At 42.0% G+C, this 4,880-nt stretch overlaps 1 pseudogene; it reads right to left on the bottom strand.

Moving 5' to 3' along the window:
* The window catches only part of LOC104295057, a 64,625-nt pseudogene that overhangs the window by 28,969 nt on the left and 30,776 nt on the right, over positions 1–4,880 (bottom strand).

Raw genomic sequence — 4,880 nt, 5'->3', positions numbered from 1 at the left:
GGCAGGTTGGATGGCTTGCTTTCAACACCTCGTCAGGCTGGGTGCCGTAACCCCTTATTAGTTACTTTTAAAAATAGGGTACGTGGCTGATCGGCCCCCTGTTGAAACGCGAAGGTGGCATCGCCTGCCTTTAAAAATAACTTGCCGTCGTGAAAGAGGCTCAAGTAATAACAGCGCTTCACATTTTTGATACAGATTTTCACCCGGAAAATGTCTGGTAGAAATATTACGTAATTAAATTGTCAAGCACGGAGCAAGCGGGTGAATGTCTTCACTGAAAGCACCAACTTCTGTGATCAAACTAAAATTTATACAGTAGTACTTCCTAAAGACTGAAGATTGGAAAAGAAGAATATCAAATCAAACTATTGTGCAAGCATATTATCATATATAAAGCACTATGGATGGGATAAATGGTCGTATCGGCTATACGGAATAAAAGGTCCTTGTCAGAAACTGTTTCCAGCCTCAGGTGTGTAAAAACACTCTCCTCTTACTTTCAACAAACCTTCTGCCCAAGGAGAACTTGCAGGATTTTACTCAATTAGGTAAAGTTTAATATAATCAAATACATCTAAGATATCAAAAATAGCAAGAGCAAGCACTCAGGAAGGAGCAGAGAGTGGGAAATGTGATTAGGAAATTCTGGCCTGCTTCTGGCCTGGGGGGGTTTTTTTTTTTTTTTTTTTTTTATTAAACAGTAATTTTGCTGGTCATAAATGGCCAGCAGGAGTTCAGGATTACACGCTGCCTCAAAGGCATTACTCGTTTTATCAAAGAGCAAGTATTAGTTGCACCACACTCCTCAAAGCAATACTGTAACAGAGGAAAATCTGATCCGAGAGCTCCAGACCTTCTTTGGGCAGATGCTTAGCAGCTTCACATTGAACAGGCTGTGAGCCCAGTGCGTTTGCTGCCTTGTCTGTACCTGTCTTTGAAACAAAATAATCTATTTGACCAAACTCCTTTACTTGGCCAAGAAAGAAAAAGGCTAAGAGCTTCTGGCCTTTCAGCCCCTGTGACTTTACACATGCTGTTTTGCTCATCTCTTTTCCCTGAACAAGAAGAAATATTCACCAGATGCTTCAGTGGCAAGCTTTTTCTACCCAAAGGCTCATTTTTCTTTTAGCATATCTTCCAGGGGTTGTGAAGCAGACATCAGATAGCGTCATTTAATCAAGCTGGTTGTGTCACAACAGGAAAAGCACTGTTGTTTTGTTCTGAAGAGCTGGGCAGCGCTTGTACAGACTTCCTTACGCAGACTGAAGTCCAGCACTGTGCATGGTTCTCTGTCAGCATGGAGAGTTCTTTCTGAAGTCCTGATGGCTGATTACAAAACCTTTTCCTTGTGCCTGTGTGCATGCACACACACAATTTTAGGACTATTTTGCACAGATGGTGCTCAGCCATGATCCTATAAAATTAATTGAAATTAACTTTATTTTTCTCTGTCTTTTATTGCATTCCGATTTATGGCAATCTGTGCAGGAAAATGTCCTGATCCAGTATCGGGAAGTTTTCGTTATAGTCCCAATGACGAGATAAAGATGCTGAAGTCGGTCAAATGTTGTACAGCCTTTTACTTGATTCTCTTAACAAACCGGGGAGGAGTGGTAAAAGGGAGGCGAAGGGGAGGCAAAGGGGGAAGGAAAGGGAGTAAGGAAAAAAACAAAGAAAGAGGGAGAAAGTTTGCTACTACCACTCTGAGTCCAACGGTTCTCTGCTGACTCAGTCTGAAATCTTCAATCGTTACACACTTCGTATAGTCTGGGGTCTGGGGAGGCGCGCGGCAGGGAAGAGATAAGGGAGGGGAGGAGAAAGGAAAGGGAAAAAAAAAGGGGCCCCGTCAAAGGACGCGTGCTCCTTATATAGGGAGTCTTGTTCATGCACAGATCGCAAATGTGTACGTGTGATTCATGCCGGACGTGCTGTTCCCCTACAAGCCTTCTCCTGCTCCCCCCACGCCCCTGGTCCCTGCGCAGGTGCATGAGGTTGTCCATGTCCAAAATTGCGAAGAAGATGGTCTTCCCAGAGCATGATGCTCGACCTTGGGAGATGGCGGCACGGCGGCAATGTCGAGCCAAAATCGCATCTGGTATTGGTTCTCTACAGAAAACAAACCTTATAAAACTGTTGAATAGTTTCCAAAATAACAGGGTCCCTGGAAAAAAACCCAAACATCTCAGTGTCTACTGGCTTGCTATCTTTATAGGCATTTTATTCTTTACATGACCTCCTTTCCATTTAAAAATAACAACTTTTACACAAAGTATCTCTCAGCCTGTACACTAGCTACAAAAATCTTCTTACAGGTGCTAACCATTTCTCTTCCCACATTTTTTTTTTTTTTACGCAGAGCATGGCCTTCTTTTGTATTTCTGGAGCAATTACTGTCCTTATTCTCTCCACAGCATTACCTTCAGCCATGGATATGGAGAGTGCAGTGCTAAACCCATTCTGGTTGTAAATTTACTAAACCCAATCAATAGAGTCAACTAAATTGTGCCTGAAGAATGAAAGTTGTGCCTATAGAAATAGCTCAGCCCAAGGGCTGTGAGCCATTCAGCACACATTTTAAGGACATAAGTGAAATCAAAGTGATACATTATTTTTGTACCTCTCTTCTGCACTGAATTCAATTTTTTTTTTCATATGCTGTGGTTTGGCCGAGGAGAATCTAAAATGATTTCATGTAAGTGATTAATTGTTCTGTGTTTACAGCAGCATAAGTAAAAGTCGACAGTAAAAAACTGGAGGTTTGAAAAACTTTGAAAAGAGAGGTTTGTAAAAGTGTAGCTGAGGCTTCATGAAAAGATGTTGGTCCAAACTGTACCCAGAATTGTTTCACCATTGGATTGAGGGTACAAAGAGCCAGAATCCTTATGCAGAAAGATGTATTGGAAACGGAAAAAGATGCTTTGCTGGGTAAAACCTGCGTGGCAAGAGAAGCCATGGTGAAACAGGAGGAGCCATTTCAGTGTTTCTTTGAGTTTTCAATCCATTTTCACTTGTCCTGTTTTTCTCTGCATCTGCTCTTTCTCATACACGTGCATAGGTTTTTCTTATGTAGTGACTGATGCACTTTGGTCTAGATTCTGCTTTCTATTAGATTCAGATAGTTTTGGCTTGCTTTGTAGTGGTCTGGATTACTTGTTTTGCCATGGCTGTAACTGAGCTGAATGGTGCCATTGTCTATACAAATTAATTTTGATAACATTCAGTGGTTTAGAGGATGGGTGTTATCAAAGGTTATTCATACATGGGCTTGTGAAGGCAGGCAGGACCTTCTCTGGCTATCATCCAGGTTAAGCCACACAGAAAGCAGCTCTGACCTGAAAGCCAGATGGCCCATTTGGTCTGGTTTTGAGCCAATAACATCTGTAGAGCTCTGTAATTTCTCATCTCAAGCAGCCTGTGGGTTTGAACCCTTGCCTAAACTTAATCTTGAAATTTAGATATTCAAGGGTATACAGTTATATAGCAAGTATGACTTTAACTTTTCCTCATAGCCTTTTTCTTAACAGCATGCAATTCCTTTAGAACTATTAATCAGAAAGCTGATGAGTTCTTTTTCTATTTTTTTTTTTAATATATATTATGCATTGGCTATAGGCAAGCAATCTCTTCAGATTTTGCCTGCACTTCAGACATGCCTGGGTCCATCTCACAAAATATTAGGCATTTAACGGAGATATCTACATTGGAGGCCTTACTTAGCAATGAAGAACGACAGGCACTTCAGGAAGGCATTTCAGCTTTTTGATAGCCTGTGATTTGTTGTGACTGAATGACTAGTAGAATATGCCACATGATATTATTTCTGCTCCTTCACTGGATGGTTTGCAAGAATATCTGGTATTGATACTAACACATAAAAGCAGCGCATATGATTTTCAAAAGTACTGTCTCTGTGTTGCCTTTATTCCTTTCACCTTAAATCAGCTAGATTGCTGTTGTCATTGGTTTGAAATAGTTTGGCCCAAAATGGCTGTTTTTGAAAACCCAAGCTGTAAAAACAAGCATTTTGCAAAGACCAGTGTAAATTTGAAATGGATTGTGTGATCATCTGTGCTAGTGAAACACATTTCTTGTCTACATATGCCAAATGAAGAGGAACGTAAGTGAACCAAGTTTGTTTAGAGTTGAGGGTTGCCCTCATAAGTAAGGCACCTGACTTTGGGAAATGAATGAAAGACACTGCTGAAAAATTACATCATTTCTTTGCCACGAGGTCTGTGCTTGTGAGTGGAATTAATAATGCTTCCCTACCTTATCCTAATATATTATTACAACACTTCTTAATATTAAGTATGATTATTATCAGCGGCAGTGGGCAATGGAAGATCAACAGATGTCATCTACCTGGACTTGTGCAAAGCGTTTGACACTGTCCCACACGATATCCTGGTCTCTAAATTGAAGAGACATGGATTCAACAAATGGACCACTCGGTGGATAAAGAACTGGCTGGATGGTTGTACTGAAAGAGTTGCAGCCAACGGCTCAATGTCCAAGTGGAGAGAAGTGATGAGTGGTGTTCCTCAGGGGTTGGTACTGGGACCTGTACTATTCAACATTTTTGTCACAGACATGAACAGTGGCATCGAGTGCACCTTCAGCAAGTTTGCTGATGACACCAAGCTGTGTGGTGTGGTAGACATGCTGGAGGGAAGGGATGCCATCCAGAGGGACCTGGACAGGCTGGAGAGGTGGGCCTATGCCAACCTCATGCAGTTCAACAAGGCCAAGTGCAAGATTCCACACCTGGGTCGGGGCAATCCCAAGCACCAATACAGGCTCGGCGGGGAATGGCTGGAGAGCAGCCCTGAGGAGAAGGACCTGGGTGTGCTGATTGACCAGAAGCTCAGCATGAGCCAGCA

Source organism: Charadrius vociferus, unplaced genomic scaffold (genome assembly GCF_000708025.1).
Source record: "Charadrius vociferus isolate BGI_N301 unplaced genomic scaffold, ASM70802v2 scaffold151, whole genome shotgun sequence".
Lineage (NCBI taxonomy): Eukaryota > Metazoa > Chordata > Aves > Charadriiformes > Charadriidae > Charadrius > Charadrius vociferus.
The sequence above is the reverse complement of the archived record's forward strand: the minus strand, read 5'-3'. Positions and strand labels throughout refer to the sequence as shown.